This window comes from Crinia signifera, chromosome 19 (genome assembly GCF_055691185.1).
Source record: "Crinia signifera chromosome 19, ASM5569118v1, whole genome shotgun sequence".
Taxonomy (NCBI): domain Eukaryota; kingdom Metazoa; phylum Chordata; class Amphibia; order Anura; family Myobatrachidae; genus Crinia; species Crinia signifera.
The window spans coordinates 125,968,940-125,978,922 of NC_139226.1; the positions used below are offsets into that span (position 1 = coordinate 125,968,940).

At 46.1% G+C, this 9,983-nt stretch overlaps 1 long non-coding RNA gene and 1 pseudogene across 1 annotated transcript in view; one reads left to right on the forward strand and one right to left on the reverse strand.

Moving 5' to 3' along the window:
• LOC146042138 (uncharacterized) overlaps window positions 1–9,591 on the forward strand; it is a 78,283-nt gene extending 68,692 nt beyond the window's left edge. The window contains exon 3 of the long non-coding RNA XR_014463757.1: window positions 9,196–9,591. This is a non-coding gene — a long non-coding RNA (uncharacterized LOC146042138). The remainder of the gene's footprint in view (window positions 1–9,195) is intronic.
• Window positions 2,680–2,797, reverse strand: LOC146044289 (5S ribosomal RNA; annotated as a pseudogene).
• Window positions 9,592–9,983: the final 392 nt, after the last annotated feature.

Below are 9,983 nucleotides of genomic sequence, written 5' to 3' on the forward strand. Positions count from 1 at the left end.
TGTCAAGTTGATTTATTTTGTTGCCCAATGAAAGAAAAATGTCCCGCTTGGTGCGATAACACATGCGATCCAGGATAAATTCCCAGATCCAAGTGTTATCGGAGTGCTTCTCATCAGGGATTACCGTATGCGTCAGGTGGTTTTGGCACCCAAAGCCTAATGCCGATAAGTGTGAGGGACCCTGGAGGGGTTGGGATCGTTGTGTCTACAGCATGTTGGTCGACATGGGGAGAGATTGACGTGGTTCTAGGTCAACATGGGTCAAGGTCGACATGGGTTTAGGTCGACAGGTCATCAGGTGGACACAAGCATTAGGTCAACAGTCAAAATGTTGACATGGGGTTTTTCACAGGTTTTTTTTACCCTGTCGACATGGACACAGTTTCAAGTGCACTGCATTCCCTCGCATCGCACGCTATGCGTCGGGCACGGTGCCTCGCTGCGCTTGGCACACTATTTTATTTTCCCACCACGCCCTAGTGGATGGTAAGGCATGAAATACCGCCCGTCGGCACAAAAAACAGTGAAAAACCCCATGTTGACCTTTTTACTGTCGACCTAATGCTTGTGTCGACCTAGAACCATGCTGACCTATCCCCATATCGACCTAATGGTCTCGACCCTCATGCTGTAGACCAAGTGACCGTATCCCCCCTGGCCATGGCTACAGCCACAACAATCTGCTGCTTCTGCTGAGGTTGTGGTCACAGGAGCGTCAGGGGAAGGTGGACAGTGAGACAGATGAGTGGAAGCAGCACCGCGGGGCATTGGGGGATAAGCGCAGAAATATGATGAATAGAATAGTCCCTGGTGAACTCATTACCAGCGACTGCTGCTAATTTACTGTATACTCCCCCATAATGTAAAACATATACATTTCTGGCAAGCTATGGGAACACAAATGTACAGGCCGGTGAAAATGAATGTAGAACACTCTGAAGTTAATTGTAAAGCTGGATACACATTACATGACCTGTGTACCCAGCCAATGGCAGAGGCGACGGAACTAGATTGTGCGGGCAGTACACACTGCATGATCTGGGGAATATATATATATATATAATATTGGTCCTTTGCCTTTATCCAAATGCAGGGGATTGTCAGCCGCATCATTGGATTGGGCTGCATGTATAGCAGATCTGAAGACGTGACGGACAACCCGCAGGACCGCGCCATAGTGCGTACACATATGATGAGTGGAACAATTTCTCGTTCTGATCTGTCATTCAAAATATCGCCTAATGTGTACCCAGGAAAAAGTTTTGGTTTGGACTAGGATAGCGACTTATTTGCACGTTTTAAGTAAACATGGGACAATAATTGTAATTAAGGTGAACAATTTATTTATCACAGAGAGATGAGATAAAACATAAGGAATATAAAAATATATAAAAAGACAGAGAAGAAAAATATAAATATATCTAAAAAGATGACAATATATTTAATGTGTGACAAAGTTAGGAGAGATAAAATTAGTCAGTAAGGCACACTGGCCAGACTAAAAACCAATATGCTACGTATGTAACTGACTAAAAACTAAAAGCAAGATCACTAAAAAAAAATTTTTAAATAGCAGGGTATTACGTTGCGAAAAATGAAGAATCAAAAAGTAAAAAATATCAGCTTAACTTGGAGCAGTGCGGTGAGGAGCAGGTGACCGAAGTTTATCCCAACATGTTTCGTCCGACAGGACTTCGTCAGGGGTAAGGGACTGAATGACTGAGGCTGTATTTATGACAGGGATAGAGACTATGGTGCCGCCCCCCTCGTTAGCAGTGCTTAATTGGACCAGGTATAAGTTAAACACAAAACAATGATTAGAGACACGTGGTACATGCTAAAAGAGGCATCTAGTGGCCCCACTTATACATTTCTAAAAACGAGCTGTACAAAGTCTGAAAGACTGGATAGTAAGGTTTGGAGTGTGTCAGCTCCGTTTGGAAGGAGCGTGACATCACATCCGCCCCACTTCCGCCACACATCCGGCGTCAGTATAGCGCTACTGCGCATGTGCGCCTAGTTCTTATAGCGTTATGAAGACTCTTCAGTTAGTAACATATGGGTCCTTGTGCGCATGCGCGTTCGGACGCGACCATTCGTTTCTGCGCATGTGCGCTATGTCTCTGATGTTCTGTGTCCTTCTGTGTTGTTCATAGGAGACACTCTCGTGTAACAGCGCTGCAGGGTTATTTCTGGTGCTGACAGTTTGGCTTGAAGTTAACTCATTCATAGCAGACTTTGTTTGAAGATTCCCATATTTTGGGATTGTGGTAGCCCATGCGTAGGGGGTTCAGTTTATTCTGTAGAGGATTCTCAGAAATGTGAGAATCAGTAATAGTGGGCGAAAGAAATATATACCGTAATATAAATTAGAAACACAATATTTACAGGTAATTAATATGTATATATGCAAATTTAGGGATACATCCGAATGATATATAAGAAACCCTCTGTTTAATTAGTTAAGGAAAGCACAATTAACGTTATTAAAGGAAAAGACACCCTTGGGGTACAAGCACAGTGGAGTTGAGTGACGTATTCACGAAAGTATAGAAATGGAAATAAAAAGAGGAAAAATGAAACACAGAATGATTGTGATGGGGTATAAACATATTTTCTTTATTAAATGTGTAATTACAATGGTGGGTACAGTGCATACAGAAACTCGCCATAGATGTTATATTACAGCACCCAATATTCCTGGGAGGTCCCCCTGCCCAGTACTAATTAGGCCCATCACTGCTTAGCTTCCAAGTTCGGATGTGGTTGGGCGTCCCAGTGTGGTATGGCTGTATTGTGGTTGGTTTGAGATCCGTGCATGTGTAGTGTTGCCACCTATGTAATCAGAACACTATAGCAACTGATTAAGTATGATAATATTGGGGTGATATATGGAGCAGTAGAAGGAGTTACAGTGAAAAATGGAGTACCCAGCTTAGGACTCCTAATGAAGGAAACATTGGAGAATGTGTAAGCTATTTATAGATCACTAGATGATGCTATTTCAGTACAAATCATTTCCATCACATTCATTTTTCAATGTGTTCTCCATTGTGGTCGTCATTATTATAATTGGACCTCTGAAGAGGTCAGGTGGAATAGCCAACGCGCGATGTCCAAAGTGGTCTATTAGATTGTTGCAGCTGATGTCCCCCTTTCATGTGTCTTTACTCCCCCCCCCGATCTTCGGACTTCATCTCATGTGCCCTGATTTGAAGAACCAGTTGTCAGATCTGAAAAACTATCATTGGACCTCATGTGCTGGCTGTTCCAGATGACAATTATCATGCTACTTGAAGTGATTCGTGTTGCAACAGTGCCACCTGTTGTCACAATTTGTAACTACTGTATTTTCTTCTGTAGTAAATGAAAAGCATATCCTTTAAAAGGCAACTGTTGTAAGACCCATAAGCAGTGGCGGATTCAGGGGGGGGGGGGCATCCGGGCATGTGTTATTTTGTAGCTGAGGATCAGGGCTTTCCAACGAGCCCAGCCCCGTGTCTCTAGCCCCCCGGGAACCGGAGATATCGCCTGGCAAACCTGTAACGTTTTGGTACTCTTTACTTAGAAGGGCGCCCATCTCGGGCATTGAATGCACTAAAAAATCAGGTGCGATGCGACAGACGAGATGCCCGAGATTTCCCATAGGGAACAATGTTAAATGTCTCAATTGACCCGATTTTCCTGTTCAATGTCTCAATTGACCCAATTTTTCCATAGGAAACAATGTTAAATGGGCCACAGAGGCCAAATAGGCACCCTGAAGTGAATAATGGCCACCCGAATTGTTAACGCCACCCCACGATCAACGTCAACCCGGGGGCGGCGGTACGCGTCCTACGACCTTTTCATACCCCCACTATCCACGTCGGCGTGGAGTTGAGAATAGAAAGTGTGGCGAGCGCACGCGGATACCTTCACAGGTATCCGCGTCCCCTCGCGGGCTTCACAGCTGTCCGCGTACCCTCGCGGGGCTCGCTGCGCTCGCCACACTTCGGGCTCGCTGCGCTCGCCACACTTTCTATTCTCAACTCCACGCCGACGTGGATAGTGGGGGTATGAAAAGGTCGTAGGACGCATACCGCCGCCCCTCGCGGGCTCGCTGCGCTCGCCACGCATCGGGTTGACGTTGATCGTGGGGTGGCGTTAACAATTCGGGTGGCCATTATACACTTCAGGGTGCCTATTTGGCCTCTGTGGCCCATTTAACATTGTTTCCTATGGAAAAATCGGGTCAATTGAGGCATTGAACAGGAAAATTGGGTCAATTGAGACATTTAACATTGTTCCCTATGGGAAATCTCGGGCATCTCGTCGGTTGATCGCACCCGATTTTTTAGTGCATTCAATGCCCGAGATTTTTTACTAACGATGCCCACGATCAAAATCGTGGGCGCCCTTCTAAGTAAAGAGTACCAACGTTTTTTCCCCACAGGATAATATGGGACCCGTCAATTCCGACTCCCACCCGGTTCCGACGGCTGCCAGTTCCCGCCCTGGCATCACAGAAGCTTGTGGTTGATTTTATTCAATTCCAAATTGCTGGGCCTTCAATATGATACCAGGCTGGTCCAAATCGTTTATCGGTTCCAGAGATATTGTGTGTAAACCAATTTTTTTTATTTTTGAAATGTAATTTCATGGCTGTTCATGTTTTTGAGGGCAGATTATTCTGGAACCAAACGTTCCAGTTTCACTGGACCAAAATCATTCAAAGCCAACTCAAAAGTTCTTCAATATAATACTTGTCTCATGTAAATGGGTCAGTTGGTTCCGAAGATATAGCCAGTTAAATGAGATAACTGGTTAAAGGGGGGAGGGGTGGTTTTCTCTCCCCCTCACACCAGAAAATGCAGGGACTAGGCTGGTGTAAAAGGGGCCAACCTGGGAATGCATTTTCTGGTGTGAAAGGGGTATTATTTCAAATAGCCGGGACCTGCAGTGCTCTGAATACAGCCAGGCTCTGACACTGTCAGTGGCTATCACTTCTGCCTGGCGGCGGCTGTCCCCCATTTACCACGAACATGTATTCCCCCTTGGCAATGAGCATGTAATCCCACATGGCAATGAGCATGGAACTTCTGGCAATGAGCATGGAACCCTTGGCAATGAGCATTTAGATAATCAGCACTTATGTAGCATAATTTTTAATAGGCATTATGGTGTTTGGCATAATACATAATGGCTTGTAACTTAACGTGTAATGGATATTATGGTGTAAATGTTTAATGTGCGCCTTTGGTGGACAATGTCCCTGTTTATGAAGCGTATTGTGAATTTTGTCTTAATCTGTGTGGCATTATGTGAATTCTGGCTCAATCCATGTGGCATTATGTGAATTTTGTCTCAATCCGTGTGGCATTATGTGAATTTTGGCTCAATCCATGTGGCATTATGGGAATTTTGGCCCAATCCGTGTAGCATTATGGGAATTTTTTCCCAATCCGTGTGGCATTATGTGAATTTTGTCTCAATCCGTGTGGCATTATGTGAATTTTGTCTCAATCCGTGTGGCATTATGTGAATTTTGTCTCAATCCGTGTGGCATTATGTGAATTTTGGCTCAATCCGTGTGGCATTATGTGAATTTTGTCTCAATCCGTGTGGCATTATGTGAATTTTGGCTCAATCCGTGTGGCATTATGTGAATTTTGGCTCAATCCATGTGGCATTATGGGAATTTTGGCCCAATCCGTGTGGCATTATGGGAATTTTTTCCCAATCCGTGTGGCATTATGTGAATTTTGTCTCAATCCGTGTGGCATTATGTGAATTTTGTCTCAATCCGTGTGGCATTATGTGAATTTTGGCTCAATCCGTGTGGCATTATGTGAATTTTGTCTCAATCCGTGTGGCATTATGTGAATTTTGGCTCAATCCGTGTGGCATTATGTGAATTTTGGCTCAATCCATGTGGCATTATGGGAATTTTGGCTCAATCCGTGTGGCATTATGTGAATTTTTTCCCAATCCGTGTGGCATTATGTGAATTTTGGCTTAATCCGTGTGGCATTATGTGAATTTTTTCCCAATCCGTGTGGCATTATGTGAATTTTGGCTCAATCAGTGTGGCATTATGTGAATTTTGGCTTAATCAGTATAGCATTTTATGCATTTGGCTCAATCCGTGTGTGTTATTATGTAAATTTTGGCTCAATCCATGTGGCATTATGTGAATTTTGGCTCATTCCATTTGGCATCATGTGTAAGGGGCAAGTATAATGGGGTCTAGTATTTTGTTGTATATGGTGTTGACACGTCCCCTGTTGAGTGGCCACACCCCATTTTCCGGAGCGCACCTTTGGCGCGCTCACAACTACATCCTTCACTTTTGTCGCCATGGTGGGACTGCGTACTTTAAATGCCAGGGCCTATTTTTAATTCCATTCCCACCCTCTCTCTGCTGCTCTCTTAGCATGTACACTGGCACCACTAACACCGCCCCCCCCCACCCAAACCCTTTTTTATCATGGTGCCCCCCCTGTCATTTTATCCTGGATCCGCCCCTGCCTATAAGGCCTCCATCCTAAGGACAATTCGGTCCAGTTTGCCCTTGAGAGCCCCTCCCCCCCAGGTCACCAGGAGGCTTGCGTAAGATTTGGCACTTGATGTGCCAAATTATACATGCAATAAATCACATGCAATTTATTTCATGTAGACCCCCGGGGAGCTGGCAGCGATGGGGGGGCGGGCAGGGGGAGTCCATGTGGCACGGTTCGGGCAACGGGGTCCCATCAGCGCTAACTAAGTAGCGCTTTTTGCCAGGCGGCGGCGCGGGAAGTGCTGCTGAATTTGAAAACCTTTTTAAAAGACTGGCCGGACGCTGAATGTCAGCCAATCAGCGCCTGGCCAGTGTTCTCAAATAACGCTACTTAGTTCCCAGCCACCGCAGGGACACCGCTGACTTACTGCCCAGTGCCGCAGGGACCCCACTGCCGATTACCAGCCGCCACTACCCGGACCCCACTGCTGCACATAGGTGTGTGACAGCAGTTACTCACCACTGTCACACACCTACAGGTCGGACCAATACATCGTGGGTGCTAAAAAGCACCCCCGATGTGCCGCTGATGGGCCCAATGCGACAGATTGAAACTGCAGCAGGTTCATTCTGTAGGGTCTGACCCGATGCGCACTGGACTGCGCATTGCGTCGAATCAGGCGTCAAACACATCTGATTTGGGCTGATTTCTCGGCCGGATCTGGTGAAATCGTCCCAAATCGGACAAGTGTATGGGCACCTATAGAAGTCAATCCAATTACCCGCAAAAGGTACAACAATGGCTACGGATCCTCTCACCTTACCCCCTCTTGTCCCAATCTCAACCCAAATACCCACAAAACCGCTCTATGTCCTATGGCGCTGTGAGCAATTCTGTGTGAAGTCGGGGTGCTGTAAAGTGCGGCTCTTGCTGCGCAAACACGCCCACAAGCAACACCCCCCTCCCCAATAGCGGTCCTGCACCTACGCACCCCCCATCCCCGGGTATGCTTGCACCCAGAGCGGCGGGACTGCCCCCCCCCCAGCAGCCGGTCTGCCCGCAACACCCCCCCCCCCCCCATGTGCGAGCAGCGGATCTGCACGAACCCCCCCGGATCAGCGAGTATGCCTGCACAACCCCCCCCCCCCATAGCAGCGGGGAGCACCCCCCCCCCCCCCGAGCAGCGGTCTGCCCGCACTCCCCCCTTGCTGGAGCGGAGGGTCTGCCGACACCGCTGATCTAGCAGAGGGGGGAAGGGTGTGGGTGTGTGTGCGCGCGCCCATACCGGCTGCTCCGGGGAATTGCAGGCAGACTCGCTGCTCCACAACGTGGCGCGATGAATCCCCTAGTAATCATATAAGTAAGGCAATAATTGTATTGTCCTCTAGTTCCTCTCAAAACAGCCCCATACATATTAAACAAGTCCCCTTCAGCATGCTGGTATCGGCAAGTGATATTGTGATATTCGGGGATTCTCGAGGAGTTGGCAATGTTATTGCCAATCTTTAGAATACATACCAAAAGCTAGGTATTGCAGCATTTATGTATATTTTCTTTTTATCAAGAGTTCTTTTCACATTGACCAGACAGAGACATAAGTTCATCACAGTCACCTCGCTAACAATAAGTGTGTGTGTGTATATACGCTGTGACAACGGCGAACAGTGGGTCAGAGTCAAACTCACAAGATTCAGGGGTCTGCAGCATGAATCAGAGGTCACTGGTGGGTCCCGTCTCACAGTCTAGCACCATTTGTTACTACAGCGGAGGATGCACAGTACCACATGGGAGCCATCCAGTCCCTTCCCGGTTCCCGCTCTGCCTGTCATGGAGGTTCTCTGCCAGATTTATATACAGCTACATGGATTTCACATGAGAAGATTGGTGTACAGCTCTATCAGATAATGTGGCAGAACATATATAGTCTATAGGTCCCTACAGGGCATTGACGGCCATATGGTATAGGGCAGTGGTGGCCAAACCAGTCCTCGAGATCTACCAATGGTCCACATTTCCCACATTTCCCAGATCACCTAGCTGGTGCACAGCTGTAGTCATTACTAACTGTCACATGTCCCAGATCACCTAGCTGGTGCACAGCTGTAGTCATTACTACCTGTCACATGTCTCAGATCACCTAGCTGGTGCACAGCTGTAGTCAATACTAACTGTCACATTTTCAAACCTGCTGCATTCATTCCTACTATAGATCCACAGGTTGCCTGAAAAACATGCACCGTTGGTAGATCTTGAGGACAGGTTTGGCCACCCCTGGTATAGGGGAATTATGCTTATTGTATTTTTTTAAGAATCCAGTATTGACGATCCTGCTTGTACTAGGTTGGAGGAGGCGGCATTTTCAATGATACCCAAATAAAGACCCAAGTGTGATGGACTGGTAGAGTCCATAAAACAAACTTTATTGGAAAAGTGATACTGGTGATTACCTGGTGCCTGGGACATATCCCAATGTGCGTCTACTGGAGCTCAGGAAGTCGGTAATACCCCAATAATAAAAGAGAACAAATCACAATTTGTTTATCTGGCCATACATGACGGCTGTAGCATCAGCTGAAAGCATTTTAATCTTTAATGCTAATTATTGTGAACAATAAACCTTAAGATAGCCGTCATTGTTACTGTAAAAATGGGAGTGGAATTCATGATGAAGCTGCTGCGCGAGTTGTTTTATTTGGTTTATTTATTTCTTTAGGTTTTCTTTGTGCGTTTCAAAGCTTTGGCTGAAGCTGTGGGCTGCACCTTGCCGATTTCAAAGTCAGGATCCTGCTTTGATACTGACAAGCAGCTCTGTGAGGCGGGAGATGCTGCTGTGAAATTCTTCAGAGGGAAGCAGAGGAGGAGGGGAAGCAGCCAACAGGGACTAGGAGGGGAGAGAGACTACAGGACCTTCTGCTTGATGAGAGGCGAAAGGCAGGCGAGATAAAACTTGGACTGACTGTGAAACAGGAGTATCTAAATACCAAGGGTGGAAAAGGGTCAATGTCTCTAAAAGACAGTGCAACAAAGCTGGATCAGGGCGTGCGACTAGCGCAGCACGTTCCCCTCCAAAAAATAAGCATTTTGCACCATAAAACAAAAAGTATCTCACACACTAACACATATATATATATATATATATATATATATATATATATATATATATATATATGTTATAAATGTTATAAAATATGTAATATATAGTAATAAACAGGTGGCACTCGAAGTCTTGCAAAAAATTCAATCCGTGTATTGAACAAATGATCAATGTTTCGGGGAGAGGATCCCCTTCATCACTCTCACCGAAACGTTGATCATTTGTTCAATACACTGATTGAATTTTTTGCAAGACTTCGAGTGCCGCCTGTTTATTACTACTCTATTGTTTGGCTGATGCCCTGTGGGAGGGTACCGGAGCATACTAACCCTGCCGGGGGTGGCAGGAGTGCCGGAGAGGACAACACTGAAAACCATATATGAGATAGATAGAGAGAGAGAGACTAT